We start from the raw sequence: 21723 nt of genomic DNA, 5'->3' as shown, positions 1-21723 counted from the left end.
TCCACCTTGATTCCAACTGATCGGGAGTCATTTTTAACCATTTATTCTGTGAAGCGGCACGAACAGAATTTCTTAATCTAACTTTTCACGTCGGGGGTTTGTGAATAGATCTCGTCTGAAAGGCGGCCATTGGTGGCTTGCCATAAACACTTGGACATGTTGCGGAGACATGGTTCTGCAGTAACCCTTGGGACAGCCAACTGCAGAGTGAGAATGAGCCTCATGGAGCACCGTGCATTCACACAATGTGACAGGCCAGAGTCTGGCAGCAGACTGTGTGTTCTAGGATATGAGACTAATGCAGAAAGAGGTGGCACGTCTCCCACATGAGAATCAATGATTACATCAAGATGATTCATACCAAGTTACTTCAGCTCGATCCAATTTCCGTTTATTGATCTCGAGGCAGGTACTGTTTCCTCTACTGTTCCTCGATGTACCGCGAGGTCGGTGTGAGACCTGTTCCTCTGGGCCCTGGTCAAAAGTAATGCTCTATATAGGGAACATGGTGCTATTTGGGACGCACCCAAGGCATTGATGGGCAGAGGAGACAGGGAGGGTTGTGGAGAGGTCTCCAGGCCTGCAGAGATTATTCAGTACAGCAGGCAGGTAGCTTCAATAAGACTAGACTGGAGTCATATATAGTAGAAGAATAGCATTGAACAGGACTACAAAGGGCTGTAAATAGAGATGCCAGTCAGCAGGGGGGCACAGCTTCACACAGAGCTGATGCACACTACATTAATACACAGGTTCAGTCCCAAATGGCACCATATTCCATATATAGTGTACTACTTTTGACCTGTGACCTATGGGCCCTGGTCAAAAGTAGTGCACTAAATAGGGAATATGGTGGGATTCAGGGCACAGTATCTGAGTCAATGCACAGATATGACTAGAGCTAGCACTAGGCTGATCGTGCTCTACAGAATAGAAAAGGAGACCACAACAATGGTGACAGAATCAGACATTCAGTTACTGGGTACAAAGGGTTCTGGACTTCAACAACACACACCACAGACTACATCACAGTGGCTTCAGAGGACAATAGCTGATTTCCCTTTGGCAAAGCAAACCGTGAGGGAGAAAGATAGACAGCGTTGTTAGGAGCCAAACACATAAAGCCATCTGCATTATACCAGGCAGCGTTATCATATTTCAGCATTATAAAGGACCAAGGCAAGAAGGGACGGCTAAGGAACGGTCTATTTTGTTGTTGTCATTTAGCAGATGCTCTTATCCAGAGCGACTTACAGGAGCAATTAGGGTTAAGTGCCTCGCTCTAGAGCACCGACAGATTTTTCACCTAGTTGGCTAGGGGGATTCGAACCAGCAACCTTTCGTTTACCTCGCTATACATTCTGACATCTCTCGACTCTGTCATAGTACTAAACACTTCCTAATAACCATCTTTAAGGGCCGCCCTCACCTAGGACGATGACTATAACAAAATCTATCAAGATACAAATCTAAAATTATCATTCTAGTTAATGTCCTAGGTGTGGACGGCCCTTAACGCTGCAGTGAATATCAAGCCTACTTGGGTAGCCTAGTGGTTAGAGTGTTGGACTAGTAACCGGAAGGCTGCAAGTTCAAACACCCAAGCTAACAAGGTACAAATCTGTCATTCTGCCCTGAACAGGCAGTTAACCCACTGTTCCTAGGCCGTCATTGAAAATAAGAATTTGTTCTTAACTGACTTGCCTAGTTAAATAAAGGTAAAATTTAAAAATTACAATTAAAATCTACAGTGCGAGTTCAATTTCAGTTCATCCCCATGAAAATAATAGCCCCTCTCCCACTTCCTTCATTATCACTCATGTTGTGAAATACCAACCATATGGGGTTTTGCGGCTACAATTCAGATATCGTCGGCACACTAGTGTTATGGATCTGTGACACCCTCCTGCTATTCTGGCTGTTACACAGTAAGAGTGGTTAATAAGACCATACACAGTCTGCAGTAGAGTTGGGCTGCATACACTCCCATTATGTCCCATCTTAAGAAGTCGTCTCCACCTGCGTCCTTGATCGTCAGCAGGCTAAACGGACATCTTCACCTCTGCAGTAGCGGTGTGCCAGCCCAGCTTCTGTATCTAGACAGAGGTACTTAATACTCTACCATACATCACAACTCCCCTTCCTCTCTCCTCTGTGTCAACCTTTATGTGAGATAAATCACCAGGTCAGACAGAGCAAACCGAGTGAGTGACTGACCGTCCTCTCCTCTCCCAGACATCCTCTATGCATCCCCCAGACAGGTCATTAGTATTTCATCCTGGGTTGTGAGTTACAGGACAAACCTCTGTCAGAGTTGTCACTGGATGTTCTGTTTCTGTCCACACACACACACACACACACACACACACACACACGTTTCCATTAGCCGGCTTTCGGAATTTAAAAAAATGAAAAGCCAACAAATAAAATTAGAAAGGCCAATTTTACATTTTTCAGCTAAATGTTCTGGTCTGTTGCATAAGATTCATTGCTTTTTAACCTTTTTTTCTCTATTGTCCCAAAACTGTCCCAGGGTCTGTTTGGGCTATTTTGTTTTTTCGACAAGCTGACCAATAGAATAGGTCAATTCTTTTACTATGGGGGATAGTAGATTGACATAGGCGGCGAGCCCATAATGCTAGGGAAGCTAAGCTTTCCTAAGTAAATTGAAATCAATTGCCAAAATGATAGCCTAATTAGCCTGCAATACAGAAATAAAATCATTCAAAATAGGCAACTAAATCATGATTTAGCCACAGAGGACCATTAGCTTCCCTAGTCTTGTTATTTTAAATCTCATTGCCTACAAGTCGGAAGGAAAGGCAGCTCGCGCAATTTAGGCTGTGCACGTTGCAAATATCAAATAGATGATTGTTGACTTGCAACTGTCAAGGAAAAGTAGAAGACCAGCAAGCCATATCGCAATAATTATAAATTAAATTGCGGGTTAACATAGTTTGGAAAGCAAATGGCTATTGCTGTAAAGAGAAGACAATGAAAATACTCAAATCTGTCTTTTAGTTGAGCGAACAACAGTAGGCCTATAGTCTATCTTATTGGCACCAGTATATCCCTGGTGAGTGCGCACTGCGCATATTCACTCTATCAGTGCCACTTTAAAGTTAGTTATCGGACAACAGTTTCCTGCTCCAGCTTAGATGGACGTCATATTCTATTTGTCTCCCCTGATAGTAGGACCATTATATGGACAACGTCATTTTAATTGATTGTTTATCAGTGTTGGCAGAGTTTGTCTGATTAAAAAAGATTTTGCTTCGGTCTCCAGCAGGGCTGGTGTTGTGCCTAAAATCTCCCCCCTGCCAGAATCCTCTCCCCCCTGCCAGAATCCCCCCCCCCAACACCTCTTCGCGTGAACACGCACACACTCAATTCTTCATTGCTGCGACTTGAGATTTCTGATCACATTAGGCTGCGTTTCATTTTATTTTTTATGGCAGTTTGATCGCGGGGGAGGATCTAGTCATGTCTGCAGTTTTCAGTTTGGCTATTTGTTTCAAGTGTATTAGTCTACAAATAAATCTCTTTGCCAAAATTCATCATCTCTCCCATGTCTTATTCAACTAGTAGTTGTTCTGAAATGTTTACTGCTTGTCTGTAATATACTCCCTTGTCTGTAATATACTCCCTTTACTCCCTTGTCTGTAATATACTCCCTTGTCTGTAATATACTCCCTTTACTCCCTTGTCTGTAATATACTCCCTTGTCTGTAATATACTCCCTTGTCTGTAATATACTCCCTTTACTCCCTTGTCTGTAATATACTCCCTTGTCTGTAATATACTCCCTTTACTCCCTTGTCTGTAATATACTCCCTTTACTCCCTTGTCTGTAATATACTCCACTCCCTTGTCTGTAATATACTCCCTTGTCTGTAATATACTCCCTTGTCTGTAATATACTCCCTTTACTCCTTGTCTGTAATATACTCCCTTTACTCCCTTGTCTGTAATATACTCCTTTGTCTGTAATATACTCCCCTTTACCCTTGTCTGTAATATACTCCCTTTACTCCTTGTCTGTAATATACTCCCTTTACTCCCTTGTCTGTAATATACTCCCTCCTTGTCTGTAAGATACTCCCTTTACTCCCTTGTCTGTAATATACTCCCTTTACTCCCTTGTCTGTAATATACTCCCTTTACTCCCTTGTCTGTAATATACTCCCTTGTCTGTAATATACTCCCTTTACTCCCTTGTCTGTAATATACTCCCTTGTCTGTAATATACTCCCTTGTCTGTAATATACTCCCTTTACTCCCTTGTCTGTAATATACTCCCTTGTCTGTAATATACTCCCTTGTCTGTAATATACTCCCTTTACTCCCTTGTCTGTAATATACTCCCTTTACTCCCTTGTCTGTAATATACTCCCTTGTCTGTAATATACTCCCTTGTCTTTAATATACTCCCTTGTCTGTAATATACTCCCTTGTCTGTAATATACTCCCTTGTCTGTAATATACTCCCTTGTCTGTAAGATACTCCCTTTACTCCCTTGTCTGTAATATACTCCCTTTACCCCTTGTCTTTACCTTGATACTCCTTTACTCCTTTGTCTTCTCCCCTTTACTCCTTGTCTGTAATATACTCCCTTTACTCCCCTTGTCTGTAATATACTCCCTTTACTCCCTTGTCTGTAATATACTCCCTTTACTCCTTGTCTGTAATATATACTCCTTTACTCCCTTGTCTGTAATATACTCCTTTACTCCCTTGTCTGTAATATACTCCCTTTACTCCCTTGTCTGTAATATACTCCTTTACTCCCTTGTCTGTAAGATACTCCCTTTACTCCCTTGTCTGTAATATACTCCTTTACTCCCTTGTCTGTAATATACTCCCTTTACTCCCTTGTCTGTAATATACTCCCTTTACTCCCGTGTCTTGTCTCCTTTACTCCTTGTAATATACTCCCTTTACTCCCTTGTCTGTAATATACTCCTTTACTCCCTTGTCTGTAAGATACTCCCTTTACTCCCTTGTCTGTAATATACTCCTTGTCTGTAATATACTCCCTTTACTCCTTGTCTGTAAATATACTCCCTTTACTCCCTTGTCTGTAATATACTCCCTTTACTCCCTTGTCTGTAATATACTCCCTTTACTCCTTGTCTGTAAAGATTAATATACTCCTTGTCTGTAATATACTCCCTTTACTCCCTTGTCTGTAATATACTCCCTTTACTCCCTTGTCTGTAATATACTCCCCCTTTCTGTACTCCCTTGTCTCCCTTTACTCCCTTGTAATATACTCCCTTTACTCCTTGTCTGTCCCTTTACTCCCTTGTCTGTAATATACTCCCTTTACTCCCTTGTCTGTAATATACTCCCTTTCTGTAATATACTCCCTCCCTGTCTGTAAGATACTCCTTTACTCCTTGTCTGTAATATACTCCCTTTACTCCCTTTGTCTGTAATATACTCCCTCCCTTGTCTGTACTCCCTTGTCTGTAAGATACTCCTTTACTCCCCTTGTCTGTAATATACCCTTGTCTGTAATATACTCCCTTTACTCCTTGTCTGTAATATACTCCCTTTACTCCCTTGTCTGTAATATACTCCCTTTACTCCCTTGTCTGTAATATACTCCCTTTACTCCCTTGTCTGTAATATACTCCCTTTACTCCCTTGTCTGTAATATACTCCTTTACTCCCTTTCTGTACTCCCTCCCTGTCTGTAATATACTCCCTTTACTCCCTTGTCTGTAATATCCCTTTACCCTTGTCTGTAAGATACTCCTTTACTCCTTGTCTGTAATATACTCCCTTTACTCCTTGTCTGTAAGATACTCCCTTTACCCTTTCTGTAATATACTCCTTGTCTGTAATATACTCCTTTACTCCCTTGTCTGTAAGATACTCCCTTGTCTGTAATATACTCCCTTTACTCCCTTGTCTGTAAGATACTCCCTTGTCTGTAAGATACTCCCTTGTCTGTAATATACTCCCTTTACTCCCTTGTCTGTAATATACTCCCTTTACTCCCTTGTCTGTAATATAACACACATTAATTATTCATTTTAGTTGCCTATCCTGCCGTTTGTTCTATAGAAAGTATTTGACTGTTGTGAGCCACAGAAAGTATTTGACTATAGCCACAAAATTAAGGAAATTAGAAAGGGGTGGGGGATTTCAGCCAGAAAATACACTTGAAACAAATAGCCAAACGAAAACTGCAGATATTACTAGTGCCCCCCCCCGGGATCAAACCGACATAAAAAAAATCAAATGAAACGCAGCCTAACTGATCAGAAATCTCAACTAGCAAGCAAGTCGCAGCAATGAAGAATGGAGTGTGTGCGCATTCACGTGGAGGGGGTGTGTTCTGGCAGGGGGCAGGTTTTCGGCACAACACTAATCAACTAATCGGGACCTCCTATGCGCTTGCTCGTTCACAAATAGGTTTAATGTGTGTTATAGTAAAGCACACAGGCAGCTCCTGAGTTTCAAGTTTGGGGAAGTTTACAATCTATCCTACCATTTCTACCGACCTGCGTGACAGTTAGGATTATTTTTATATGCACATTTTCATGGAACAGTTTCATTTCAATAAATACAATTGTAATTTCTCAAAATCATTGCCACGTGGTTAATCATAGAAATCTGGAGTGAAATGCTAAATATGTCAAAAGAGTGCCAGCCTCCGCCACATGGACACACTGTGATCCATTGGTGGCTAAAGAAGAGCGCATTGAACTCAGAGATAGGCCTACTGCTGCATTGGCCTATAGGCTATATCTTCCATCATCAACTAAGTACATTTCATAGGCCTAAAGCTGACAAATAAAAACAGTAGAAAATATCCTGATTAAAATGTTGGTTCTTTCAATCACATTAATCTCTGCTCCGCCTGTCTGCCTCCCTTTCTGTCTGTCTTGACTTAGGCTATTGGTAGAGAAGTTGTATGAACATTGTATCAAATCATCAACTGGGTCTGGCCAAAAGCTGTTGATAGGAACTTGCAACACTGTATCAACTAGCCTATTCCAGCACCTTGAAGTTTCTGTGCCAGTGAACTCCGGACAGACAGCTGTGTGTTTTAATGACGTTTCCACTAGCTATATGGGATCATCAGATCATGATATTTCTCTTTTCACACCAACGCTTGGTGATTATCGAGGCCGGGAGTGTTGGAAAGATTTTTCTAATTCTGAGGAACTATCTTTCACAATGGATGTTAAAAAACAGACTTCGTTGACAATGTGAGGCGAAGAAAACATGACTGAGTGTAACGGCGTTCTTCGTTTGTAGAAAGAGAGTCGGACCGAAATGCAGCGTGGTGGTTACTCATGTCTTTAATAAATGAAGAGCGATACATGAAATAACTTCTACAAAAGCAAAACAACAAATGGAACGTGAAACCTAATTACAGCCTGTCTGGTGAAAACTACACAGAGACAGGAACAATCACCCACGAAATACAAAGTGAAACCCAGGCTACCTAAATACGGTTCCCCATCAGAGACAACAAGAATCACCTGACTCTGATTGAGAACCGCCTCAGGCAGCCAAGCCTATACCAGACACCCCTAATCAACCACAATCCCAATGCCTACAAAAACCCCAATACGACAATACAATAACCCCATGTCACACCCTGGCCTGAACAAATAATTAAAGAAAACACAAAATACTAAGACCAAGGTGTGACACTGAGGAGCTCAGCTTATTATTTAAGAACATGAAACTCACGCCCCACCTATGCATCTACTAGTGATTTTGCTGTTGGTCAGTCGTCGTTGGCTGAGAAAAAGTTAAATGTGGACAGTTATTCTAACGTATTCAAAGTGCGCGGTAAGGACACACGTCATTGCATCCTCCACCTGCATGTTCTGTTCAAATGAATTACCATCATCTAAAATGTGATTTCTGTCATTCTGAGCACCGTGGGCAGACACCCTAATCATATTGGACCAGTACATTTCTCAAATGTCTGTTACTTAAATGAAAATGCTGTAGGTCAAATGTCTGGCACCACATTTTCATAACGGAAACCCTGACACACACACAGAGAGAGCTTAGGTAACATTTTCTAAAAATGTGTCACTGTTTGATAGCGAGAAATAAATGTACATATTTAAATCAAAACAGCAAAGTAAAAGCCACACCAGATGCAGTGTTCAGGGATTAAGTTGGTAAACAGCACACATCCCAAATGTCACCCTATTCCCTACATAGTGCACTACTTTTACTCTCTGACTCCCTGCCTTTAACCCTCATGGAGAAAGTGACAACAAAGACTACTGATGTGTTTTACTAGCATAAATAGTATAGGCTTTATCTGGGAATAAGATGGAAGGTAAAACATAAATATTTCCTCCCGATTTCTCCTTGTTCCGTGGAATGTTTATTCCATCTAAATTTTAAAAAGTATAGTCAGTCTGTGCTTTGGTCTACGGATAATGCATGAAAGGGTAGATTAACATGAACTATAATTCTATTACATAATCTGTGCAAATGTACAAACACATTCAACTTGACAATGACAACAGCATTTTAGTGTGTGCAAACTTGGTGTAATAATCTTTACATGTAGGCTAATCATTACATCTAGGAATGTTCCATCAATCCAATGTCTAGTGACCGCTTAGACTGGGATCAGTGCATCAGAGAGGCAGAGGTTGGAGAGAATGCCTGGCCTGGATGCCCTGACTGCCAAGGCATCATCAAGTGTTTCAATTACTCCTCATCCTCAGCCTTCTCTTCTCTCTCCCCTCCTTCCGACCGTCTCTGTGTCCGTGGCTCAGCTACCCTGTTGCCTGGTTACTGCTCTGTGAAGTATGCCATGCTGTACAGTAATTACCCAGGTATCACCTGCTCAACAATGAGCCCTGTCCCAGCCAATCACAGACAGGACAGAGGAATAACAGCTAGCCAGGAGAGCGAGACAGACAGAGCCGAAGGGCCCTCGTAACATTTTGCATTGACTAGACTGAGTCCATGGCCTTTAAAACACAAACTTATGCAAGGTAGATCACATATATGGAAGTTAGCCTATCAACGCGCCATTATATGGTGGTGAAGAAATCCAATTCCACAAGATGTTTTTTTAAATTGGGGTGGTTCAGTATTTTCCCCAGTCTCCTCCTATATGATCCAGTGGTCTGGTCCCCACTCTCCTCCTATATGATCCAGTGGTCTGGTCCCCACTCTCCTCCTATATGATCCAGTGGTTTGGTCCCCACTCTCCTCCTATATGATCCAGTGGTCTGGTCCCCACTCTCCTCCTATATGATCCAGTGGTCTGGTCCCCACTCTCCTCCTATATGATCCAGTGGTCTGGTCCCCACTCTCCTCCTATATGATCCAGTGGTCTGGTCCCCACTCTCCTCCTATATGATCCAGTGGTCTGGTCCCCACTCTCCTCCTATATGATCCAGTGGTCTGGTCCCCACTCTCCTCCTATATGATCCAGTGGTCTGGTCCCCACTCTCCTCCTATATGATCCAGTGGTCTGGTCCCCACTCTCCTCCTATATGATCCAGTGGTCTGGTCCCCACTCTCCTCCTATATGATCCAGTGGTCTGGTCCCCACTCTCCTCCTATATGATCCAGTGGTCTGGTCCCCACTCTCCTCCTATATGATCCAGTGGTCTGGTCCCCACTCTCCTCCTATATGATCCAGTGGTCTGGTCCCCACTCTCCTCCTATATGATCCAGTGGTCTGGTCCCCCACTCTCCTCCTATATGATCCAGTGGTCTGGTCCCCACTCTCCTCCTATATGATCCACTCTCCTCCTATATGATCCAGTGGTCTGGTCCCCACTCTCCTCCTATATGATCCAGTGGTCTGGTCCCCACTCTCCTCCTATATGATCCAGTGGTCTGGTCCCCAGTCTCCTCCTATATGATCCAGTGGTCTGGTCCCACAACACAAGTCACTGCACTATAGTACTGTCTGCACCTCAAAGGTGAAATGAGGTATTGTACAGCAGCAACATATCACTCTGTGTCGTAGAGCTGGATTGACTCAGAAATACCTGTTCTCTGTATCTTAGAGCAGGACTGACATCCCTGACAGAAGGCACTAGAGGCCCTAATAGCCATATCCTGCTCTGCTTCCTGTAACTGGCTTGGTTATTATGGCAGCATTCTAAATGGTACACTATTTCCCTATAGTGCACTACATTTTACCATGGCCCATAGGGGAGTATATGGAATAGGGTGCCATTTGGGATGCAGGCTATATGTGCGCAACATTGACTGCCTCTGTAGCACGACTCATAGTATATAATCTAGATATTCATAGAATAGAATCTAGATATTTACAGAATAGAATCTAGATATTTACAGCCTCTGCCACAGTGTATCATGTGGATCAGTGATTCATGAATATTTCTCAAATCGTTTCTGCCAGATATTTTGCGGTGATTATGTATTGACAACGTTCAATGAATACATAAACAAACAATGCATCCAGAAAGGATCAGTGTGTGTGTACCCTGTCCCTGCATGCTGAATAGCAGGGCTGGTTCTGCTGCTCCAGTCTGTAATGGACTGAATCATCTGGCAGGGAGACGCCAACCCACAGATCTACAGGAAATGTGCTGCTTGGCAGCAGTGTGAAACATGCCTGGATGTACAATAAGCTAGTGAGGTAGGTTCATCTCTCTCAGCTACTACCCTCACTTCTCCTTCTCTTGCAACCTTGTGCTCTCTCCTATTTCTCTCTCTTGTTTTCTTTATCCCTCCCTCACGATCCCTCTCCTTCTCATGCGCAGACAACCAGACAGTAATCCAGTCTGATAACCCCGTGCTGTAGATTTGTGTGACATCACATGTTCTACAGAGTGAGGTGGATCGCAGAGACAGAGAGAAAATAAGCCCTGATCCACCCTGCTCTCTGCAGCAGCTCACCTCCGTGCCAACTTCAGCCTGAGCCACTGAGGTTAGAGGTCACGGCATTATATTACCACACAGCATCAAGGCCTGAGCAGCCGAGCACAGAGCCCAAGCACGGAGTATACAGGCCACACACGCTCTTCATTCTCACAGGGTGGTCAGGGCAACTCCTGGGCGCTGGAGACATACAGTATGTGCAGGAGGAGGTGTGTTGTATTTACTGCTGCCTATCTGGATGTCCATGATTCTGTCTGTATTGCTGCTGGTCTGTATTAGCTGGTGCAAAGACAGGAAATCAATAAATGCACAAATCTGAAGTGTTTGAACCGCAGTAAAGGGATTGTCATACGCAGTTAGTATTAAGAGAACTGGTTTACTTGCTCTGCGGCAGTTCTGTAGACAAATGCAACAACTATTTTCAACCAAACATGCACCCATGACCTCGTTTCAAATCCATAAAAATACAATGTTGTTTAGCATATAGATAAAACACACTAGAATGGCCTCTAAGGACTAATAAAATAAGTGTATTCTATCCTAATGAACTACCTCTCCTCTGCTTCAGGCCCCCCCTCTGCTCTTTTTTTGTCTTAGTTATTTTAAGCATTTTCTCTCGAGGGCTGGAGGTGCACGCGGAGGATGTTGTACAACGAGCTCCCCCAATTGGGATCCTAACAAACGTGGACTGACTGGAGTTATTCTGGGTCTGGAAGCTCTAACAGTGCATCTTCCACACATACCTCCCCCACTAACACAGGTCCTATCTATTGGCCTACCCTCTGTACTCTTACCTGCTTACAGCTGCACTCAAAGACACAGTGGAGGAGACAAGACCTACAGTACAGCCAGGACATAAACACCCTGTCATCATCATCTTTACACACGCTACCAAAGCAGCAAGGATGGAGCTCTCATTCTATGACTCTCTGGCACCATCTGCTGGCCAGCCTGCTTCAACTCTATTCTGCTGGCCAGCCTGCTTCAACTCTATTCTGCTGGCCAGCCTGCTTCAACTCTATTCTGCTGGCCAGCCAGCCTGCTTCAACTCTATTCTGCTGGCCAGCCTGCTTCAAATCTGGCCAGCCTGCTTCAGCTGGCCAGCCTGCTTCAACTCTATTCTGCTGGCCAGCCTGCTTCAACTCTATTCTGCTGGCCATTTCTCTATTCTGAAGCACCAAAACAGACACAATCTTGGAAATAAGTTTCATTCGATTTTAAAATGAGTAGGAAATGATTGCACATGTCTAGTCAGATTGTGTGAAGAGTGAGAGGTGTGAAAATGGTACAGTACCTCGAAGCCCACCACCCACATTATGAGCTGTGTCTCTGACTCTGGGAAGTAGGACTTGACTTGGGGGGACATGCCAATCAAGGCACAGTTGGTCACCACGGCGATCACACTCATGGCCTCAAAGGCAAGCTGGAAGAAAAGAAAACACAGGAACTTTCCCCCTCTGACTGGTCTCCCTTTCCTTCCTATCCACCACAGTTCAAAACAATCATCACAGTTAGACATTAACCTTTTTATCCTTGAAAACTTATCTCCTTTAATTATCAAATAAAGTCAATCAAACCAACCAACCACACTAAATGTACTATAGAGAACTAAACAGAGTAGAAAGAGCTATTAGGTCAGCCTTACCTGCCACACCCCTATATTGGCTGCAGGCTCAGAGAAGGGTCTTTTGAACACCTTGCACATCTTGAAGGCATCCGAGTAGACCTCTGTGACGTTGTTGAGCACCACCAGCACCGCGGCCAGAGGGTAGACACAGGAGAACAGACTGACATAGCCAAACAGCAGGAACAGCTCCAGGTAGTCATCAAATGTTCCCTGAATAGAACACAACAGAGTTTATACAGATTCATGAGGTTAGACTAGAGCATTACAATACCCACTTCAGCCACTGGACTCTTCATCTATGTCTGTCTAAACACTGCAGTAACATTTCACTTGATGGGGTATTCTGTGTATAAGGCCAAAGCATAAAAGCATAACCAATCAAGACAGTGGTTAAGAGCGTTGGGCCAGAAACCGAAAGGTTACTGGTTCGAATCCCCAATCCGACTAGGTGAAAAATCTGTCGATGTGCCCTTGAGCAAGGAATGAACCCTAATTGCTCCTGTAAGTCGCTCTGGATGAGAGAGTCTGCTAAATGACTCAAATGTATTGTAAAGATACTGCAACGAACATGAAGGTATCATTCACATTCATCACAACCTTCCTAGTTACACATTCATTCCCCCATAACTTGAGTCCTGCAACTCACCAGGTAGGTGCTCATGTCTGCCTCCAGCTTGACCTGCTCAGAGAGGGGCAGCTCCTTGTCTTCCATGGTTTTTATCATCCTCTTATGGGCCTTCTTGTTTCTCCTCCTCTGGAGCCAGTAGGGCAGGAAGGCCTCCATGATCTGGTTCAGGATCTGAGACGTTATCAGCAGCGTGGCCAGACTCTGAAAGGAAATTAAAGAGGATATTGATAGTAGATAGTAGTAGCATCAGTAGTATGAGTAGCAGCAGTAGTGTGAGTAGTAGTAGTAGTATGAGTAGCAGCAGTAGTATGAGTAGTAGCAGTAGTATGAGTAGCAGTAGTATGAGTAGCAGCAGTAGTATGTATGAGTAGCAGCAGCAGTATGAGTAGCAGCAGTATGAGTAGTAGTAGTATGAGTAGCATCAGTAGTATGAGTAGTAGCAGTAGTATGAGTAGTAGCAGTAGTATGAGTAGCAGTAGTATGAGTAGTAGCAGTAGTATGAGTAGTAGCAGTAGTATGAGTAGTATGAGTAGCAGCAGTATAAGTAGTAGCAGTAGTATGAGTAGTAGCAGTAGTAACAGTAGCAGTAGTAGCAGTAGTAGTATGAGTAGCATCAGTAGTATGAGTAGTAGCAGTAGTATGAGTAGTAGCAGTAGTATGAGTAATAGCAGTAGTATGAGTAGTAGTATGTAGCAGTAGCAGTATGTAGTAGCAGTAGCAGCAGTATGAGTAGCAGCAGTAGTATGAGTAGTAGTATGAGTAGCAGCAGCAGTATGAGTAGTAGCAGTAGTATGAGTAGCAGCAGTAGTATGAGTAGTGGTGGTAGTATGTAGTAGCACAGTAGCAGTAGTATGAGTAGTAGTATGAGTAGCAGTAGCAGTATGAGTAGTAGCAGTAGTATGAGTAGCAGCAGTAGTATGAGTAGTAGTATGAGTAGCAGCAGCAGTATGAGTAGTAGCAGTAGTAGTATGAGTGGTAGTAGTATGAGTAGTAGCAGTAGCAGTGAGTAGCAGAGTAGTAGTATGAGTGGCAGCAGTAGTATGAGTAGCAGCAGTAGTATGAGTAACAGTAGCAGTAGTGTAGCAGCAGTAGTATGAGTAGTAGCAGTAGTATGAGTAGCAGCAGTAGTATGAGTAGTAGTATGAGTAGCAGCAGTAGTATGAGTAGTAGTATGAGTAGCAGCAGTAGTATGAGTAGCAGCAGTAGTATGAGTAGCAGCAGTAGTATGAGTAGCAGCAGTAGTATGAGTAGCAGCAGTAGTATGAGTAGCAGCAGTAGTATGAGTAGCAGCAGTAGTATGAGTAGTATGAGTAGTAGCAGTAGTAACAGTAGCAGTAGTATGAGTAGTAGCAGTAGTATGAGTAGTAGCAGTAGTAACAGTAGTAACAGTAGCAGTAGTATGAGTAGCAGCAGTAGTATGAGTAGTAGTATGAGTAGCAGCAGCAGTATGAGTAGTAGCAGTAGTATGAGTAGCAGCAGTAGTATGAGTAGCAGCAGTAGTATGAGTAGCAGCAGTAGTATGAGTAGTAGCAGCAGTAGTATGAGTAGCAGCAGTAGTATGAGTAGCAGCAGCAGTAGTATGAGTAGCAGCAGTAGTATGAGTAGCAGTAGTATGAGTAGTAGCAGCAGAGTAGTAGCATTGGTACCAATAGCAGTAGCAGAGTAAGTAGTAGCAGCACCAAGTAGCAGTAGTTGCAGTAGCAGCAACAGCAGAAATAGTAGTCTCTCTAGCAGTCTCTCCCCCCTCCCTAGGACCATGCCTCAGGACTACCTGGCATGATGACTCCTTGCTGTCCCCAGTCCACCTGGCCGTGCTGGTGCTCATGCTGCTATGGAACCAGTGACCTGTTCACAGCGGACGTGCTACCTGTCCCAGACCTGCTGTTTTCAACTCTCTAGAGACAGCAGGAGCAGTAGAGTAAGATACTCTGAGGGATCGAGTAGTAGTAGAAAAGCCAACTGACATTTACTCCAATGAGGTGCTGACCTGTTGCACCCTCGAAAACCACTGTGATTATTATTAGTTGACCCTGCTGGTCATTTATGAACATTTGAACATCTTGGCCATGTTCTGTTATAATCTCCACCTGGCACAGCCAGAAGAGGACTGGCCACCCCTCATAGCCTAGATCCTCTCTAGGTTTATTCCTAGGTTCTGGCCTTTCTAGAGAGTTTTTCCTAGCCACTGTGCTTCTACACCTGCATTGCTTGCTGTTTGGGGTTTTAGGCTGGGTTTCTGTACAGCACTTTGTGACATCAGTTGATGTAAGAAGGGCTTTATAAATACATTTGATTGATTGACAGCAGAAGCAGCAACAGAAGTAGCAGCAGGAACAGAAGTAGCAGCACCAGCAACAGAAGTAGCAGCAACAGAAGTAGCAGTAGCAGCAACAGAAGTAGCAGCAGTAGTAGCTGCAGTAAACAACTCTGGTTGCATCCCAAATGGTACACTTTTCCATTTACAATGCACTACTTTACACCAGGGCTCCTAGGGCTGTGGTCAAAAGTAGTCGACTATATAGGGAATAGGGTGCTATTTAGACAGAAAATGAAACACAATAACAGCATTGGGGATATTGCTAGTAGTGAGAGCCTTATATATCTATCGCTGTCTCTGTTGCTAGTGCCTCTAGCCGTCCATGTCTGGAATGATGGATCACTTGAATCGGAACATCTAAGGCCAAAGGCCAGTAGTGACCAATGATGTGTATCAACTCTGGATTGCTGATGCTTATGTATTGGCCATTTGAGAGGCTTTGAAGCCACCGGTTGGCCATATTGGCTCTCCCCAGTGGGAGCAGTCCTCTATAGGAATGAATGGAATTCTACAGTGTTGAAATTCAATAGGACAGAATTACATATATTTAAGATGTTTTGTTGTTGTAGTAGTAGTGGAGACAGTAACAATAGAACTAAAAATATATTATATATATACAAAGATTTTTTTATATCTTTGTTTTGTTTTATGGTTTGCTAACATATAATATAAAATGATGCATTTGTGTCCGTAATAGAATATACATGTCAAAAACAAATGTAGACATTAACACATGCATTTCTATAGCTTCCAAAATCTTGTTTACAATGAAGGAGGGTTACCAAGATGGCTGCGTGGTGGCTTCAATACAGCGCCCCCTGTTAGTCATCCAGGGTATATAGACACATCATTGGTAGTGACCCACCTGTCTGAGAAGCACCATATCCTGCATCACAAAGGCAATGTAGAATAGGGAGGCAAAACAGTTGAAGAAGTTGAACTGGGGAGAGAAGATGACAAGTAAACTGTTAACAAAAGGATTTTCAAAATCAATTTTTTAACTTGAAATGATCATGGAAACAAACCAATTTCATGTATGACTCACCACCAGTACTTTAAGGACCAGATGATTTTGAAATGTTGACTCAAGCCTGTGGTTTTCTAAAGCAAAAATAACATTGACTTCATATACAGTGTGTCTTCTATCAAGTCAACAACTCTCCCTACAGTCAGCAAAAGAACAAGAGGAACACAGGAAACACCACTGTAGCATTAAGACTATGTATTTTTAGCCTCAATGATTTGTGTGTTCTGTTGTTTTCTGCATTGTTAAAACAACATTGTATGTATTATAAAATATCAGCTTAAATGCATCCACCCACCCATCCACCCACCCATCCAATCCCACTCACCCCAGCCAGTGAGGAACTCTGCAGCATAGCGGTATATGAGGTTCATGATCTCTATAACCACAGCGTAGATAATACTGGGGATAAAAAGTAGCAGTCCTGTCCAGAAGGTAGGCTCCTCATCATGGATCATCAAGGCCCAGCCCTCCATGTCAAAGTAGATCATCATGACATACAGAGACAGGTAGAGGCACAGCAGCACAAAGGGAACAGACACCAGGTAGATCCTCAGCTGACGCTTGGCGTTTGAGTAGAGTGGCTCCGCCCGCCCGTGACGGGGTTGACGCCCAAGACGCCGTGGAAGCCCGGCCTCGGCTCCTCGAAGGCTTTCTTCCTGCTCAGGGTGCCCCATCCGTACGCCAGCGAAGCGCTGAGGCGCTTCCACAACTCCAGGATCACCGTGCACCACACCAGGTTGAAGCCGGCGAACACCGTGAACTTGTCGTAGTTCTCCCAGTCGAAGAGGTAGTATGGTATGCCTATGAGGGCCATGGGGATCAGGGCCAAGGTGAAATACTCCAGGAAACCAAAGTAGAGTGCCATACCCTCACCAAAGTAGTGCCTGATGTCATCTGGATGGACCATGGGGAATCATGGGGAGGATTTAGTCACAAACAAGCTATTAGAAGGTTCTTAGAATGTTCCATGTCTTGTACATGGTGATAGCCTAATCATTGTATATACTCCAGTGAAGTTCATATTGAAAGAGATGGAGAACACTAAGATAATACTGTGTAGCCTTAGGATTCAAAGGGCAAAATGATCAAGCCATGGCAACTGTAACTTACCAAGAGGCTGGAAGGACAACTTGATCTTTTTGAACCAGGAAAAGGAAAGCCTTTTGAGTTCCTCCTTCTCATGCAGAGGGAAAACTTGGACAAGGATCCCCTTTGATTGCATTCTGCGTACTGAGATTACATTAAAAACAGAAGAGTCAGTCCATTCACCCCCTCCCCCTCCAGTCTCCTGACGCTATTTGTCATGTGATTCTAGCCATCTTTATTAGATAAACATAATGAAACTTGAACTAGTGGCCCACGCCAGTGTTTCCCCAACTCCAGTACCTCCAACAGAACATGTTGTTACAGCCTCAGACAAACTCACCTGGTTTAACTCATTGAGGGCTTGATGATTAGTTGACAAGTTGAATCAGGTGTGTTTGTCTGGGACTACAATAACAAATGTATACTGTTGGGGGTACTGGAGAACCGGGGTTGGGAAAAGCTGGCCTATGCAGACCCATGCTCTTTTGGTGAGAGATAATTCCCGAGTTAAATTGCTTGAAGTGCTAAAAATGACTGAGAACATTGGCTACTTGAGAGCAATGAAAACAGTTGAGTTTGAACTGTTAACTTTCCTCATAATGAGAGAAAGCTTAGTTTTCTGAAACAATAACATACAGACAATGGTGGGGACCCACATATGTACTAGTATATTTGTATAAAAATAAAAAGCTTTAATTTCACGTCATTTCTTGACAAAATTATTTCCAAAACGTTGCATTATTTTTCTAAACAATTGGTTAAGCTGAATAGCAGTCTATCTGCTCAGCAAGAGCATTGACTCCTTATCTCTTATTTGAATAATCCACTGACATTTGCATATTTATTGTCCTTATTGCTGACTCTGATGGGGAGACAATGTGAGGATTATGTATGTTATGTTTCAAATATGGAATTGGCTTCAGACCTGGGTTCAAATAGTATTGGTTTTCATGTGTGCTGAACTTGACTGAGCCATACAGAAGATCTATACACCTGACTGACATCAGCATGATGGAAAAGGAACGGGGATTCATTGGGCCAGGTGATGTTTTTACACTTCTCAATTGTCCAGTATTGGTGATTGCATCCCCACTGGAGCTGCTGCTTGTCTTTAGCTGATAGGAGTGGAACCCAGTGTGGTTGTCTGCTGCAATAGCCTATCCATGACCAGGACCGACGAGTTGTGCCTTCCGAGATGACGTTCTGTGCCGTTATTTACCTGTTTGTGGCCCGCCTGTTAGCTTGTACGATTCTTGCTATTCTCCGTTGACCTCTCATCAACGAGCCGTTTTTACCCACAGGACTGACTGGATGTTTTTTTGTTTGTCGTACCATTCTCGGTAAACCCTTGACACTGTCATGCATGAAAATATACTGGAACCGCACGCCTGGCACCGACGATCATACCACGCTCAGTCGCTTTGCCCATTCTAACGTTCAATCGATCAGTAACTGAATGCCTTGCTGCCTGTCTGCCTACTTTATATAGCAAGCCACGGCCACATGACTCACTGTCTGTAGGAGCGCACTATTTTGGTGAACGGAGTGGTGTACCTAATAAACTTCACACAGCGTTAATGGCTCTGAGCTTCCCTAGCACAATGGAACCAATGGAATAGTCACAAAAGTCCAAACCCTGCCCATCTGGCATTCCAATCCAGGCAGCAGGCTCAGAGTATTTGAAAGAAAATGTATACTATTTGAACCTAGGTTTGATGACTGTGCACCCAGTGTTTCAGTGTGGCTGAGGTCATAGGGTCAGTGGTGTACTTACTGACTGACTTCCCTGGATACAGTTTCATCTTCGGATATCCAGGCACGTGGGCCTCATCCTTGGCCCTCAGGTTGTCCAGTTCATGTTTTATGATGTATTGACACTCTGCCATGCTCAGAAAACCATCCCCATCACCTGTAGTATAGAGACGCAGACAATTAACACAATTAATCACTTTACAATACAATAACGTGCTCTTACACTAGTGTAGTAATGATATTTATTTAAACAACACGCTGTATTTACATATCAATCTAATTATTGTATTGTAATTGTATTTGTATAGTAATATAGTTGTAATAATATAATACAGAACATTTAAAATACTATTCATCATCTATAGTACATTCACAGTTTACTATGTATGCATCACTAATGGCACCCTATGCGATAAGGAATAGGGCGCCATTTGTGACGTACTGTACCCTAGATTACCTTGGAACTCTTTGAAGTTGTGCTTGTTGGCATACGTGAAGCCTCTCATGGAGCCGTCGTTGAACTCCTTGAAGAGGCCCACGTCCTCAGCTCCGTATAGAAGCCTTTGCCAGGAGGCCCCACCACATACACATTGGGGTTGTCCTTCTCCGTGCCCTGAGCCCCTGGAGTCAGCTGCTCCACCAGCAGCTCAGCCCCTAACACAGCAGAGGAATCAGGACAGGTATGAAGGCATCAATAGACTAGGTGTTCATCCCAAATTACACCCTATTCCCTTTATGGTGCACTACTTTTGACCAGGGCTCAGGTCAAAAGTAGTGCACTATGTAGGGAATAGGGTGCCATTTTGGGACGTGGCCTAGGACAACCATATTGTATCAACAAAGCCAGACTGACTGGTTAATAGATGCAGTAACTAAAAGGGACTATTGTACTGAACCGTGCTCTTTTCAGTGAGTATTTCACCATATAAGTAAGTGATAAGGTCAGCCTGCTTTGTTTTCACGTAGCTTATCACAGGTGGCATCAGGGCGCGTATTCATAAAGCATCTCACACTGGGAGTGCTGATCTAGGGTCAGTTTTGCTATTTAGATCATAATAATATTTTATAAACAGATCCTAGATCAGCAGTCCTACTCTGAGATGCTTTGTGGACACGGGCCCAGATATGTTATCGGATCAGTTTCGCTCACTTTCAGAGAGCACGATAGAGTGGAAGCCAAAAGAGAGGAAGCAGAGGCAATTTGAAAAGCGATGGAGAGAAGAATGTTTCAACTGTTGGGAAGCTTCAAATCTCTGTTCCCAATATACAGTAGGTAAGCTAAGCTCAATGTACTGTACCTCCATCTTGCTGCTTGTCTCTGACCCTCTTTAGTAACCATGCGATGGCTTCCTCTTTGGTTTCCGAAACCAACTCGATGACCACCAGAGGTGCAAATGTTGAGCCATCACTGTCATACACTGACAAGCTTTTTTTGCATTTTCCCCTCTCCCTGTGAAGCCTGGGGAGAGACAAGATAGGAAACAAATGAATTAAACATGACTGCCTACAAGGACCAAAATGACAAGGCCAGAATAGCATTCTTCAGTTTTGAACATCCAAGTATCGGTGTACAGTGACAATGTGTTTTACATAGCCTAAATACATAAACAACATTGGCTATTTAAATCTATAAAATATCAGTTGTTGCACATACAAATGTTGCTCTAGGTAACCAAATTATTTATTGCTCCTCTTGCAAATGTGAGTTGCAGCACCTTCACCTGGCCTAAAACAATCTTATATTACCTAACAAGGTGTGGTATGTTCAGGGTTCAGCCTTGAGGCGTTTTACTAGTCTGAGTACCAGTCTCTTTAGCTAACATTCCACTCCTTGCCACTCCTTGTCATTGCCAAAAAAAAGCTGGCCTTTCAGCAATCTCAACGTTCAATAGAGAAATAGTAATGGCGTCTTTTTGTATGCACTAACTCTGCCATAGCTCGCTGGACAACGCTTATGGGAAAACGAATGTAGTTTTGTAGGTTTTTTGGGCTAAAGAGACTGGTCCGATTCAGACGGGTTGGGTTAAATGCAGAAGACAAATTTCAGTTGACTGGATTCAGTTGCACAACTAACTAACTTGGTATCCCCCTTTAACTTTCCCAGGCTAGCTTTTTAGTCTGAAGTCGTTAACTTCTGAAGTTGCCTTCATATTCTAAATCTCCTTCTCTTTAAGTCATTCTTATGGCTTGGGTTCAGCCCAACTGATTGATATCATTCGACTGTTTACTTTAGACGTTGAATCACAACGGCTTAAAAAAACAGATTTCCCATGTATTAAAGAGGTTCAAATGTAATTTGCTCCTAAATCTGATTTTGAATGTCAGCTAAGGCTGGCTAGTGACAGTGACAGCTAAGTGTTTTGGTGTGAGAGAGGGCGGGGCATGGACCGCACGTTCGTTGCAGTATCGATGGGTGTCTATAAAC

General features: G+C 43.2%; 1 pseudogene; it reads right to left on the bottom strand.

Moving 5' to 3' along the window:
* LOC118374734 (anoctamin-10-like) overlaps positions 1 to 21233 on the bottom strand; it is a 42614-nt pseudogene extending 21381 nt beyond the window's left edge.
* Between the last annotated feature and the right edge of the window lie 490 nt (positions 21234 to 21723).

This window comes from Oncorhynchus keta, unplaced genomic scaffold (genome assembly GCF_023373465.1).
Source record: "Oncorhynchus keta strain PuntledgeMale-10-30-2019 unplaced genomic scaffold, Oket_V2 Un_contig_17125_pilon_pilon, whole genome shotgun sequence".
Classification (NCBI taxonomy): domain Eukaryota; kingdom Metazoa; phylum Chordata; class Actinopteri; order Salmoniformes; family Salmonidae; genus Oncorhynchus; species Oncorhynchus keta.
Note: the sequence above shows the minus strand (reverse complement) of the source record. Positions and strands in the feature narration are given on the sequence as shown.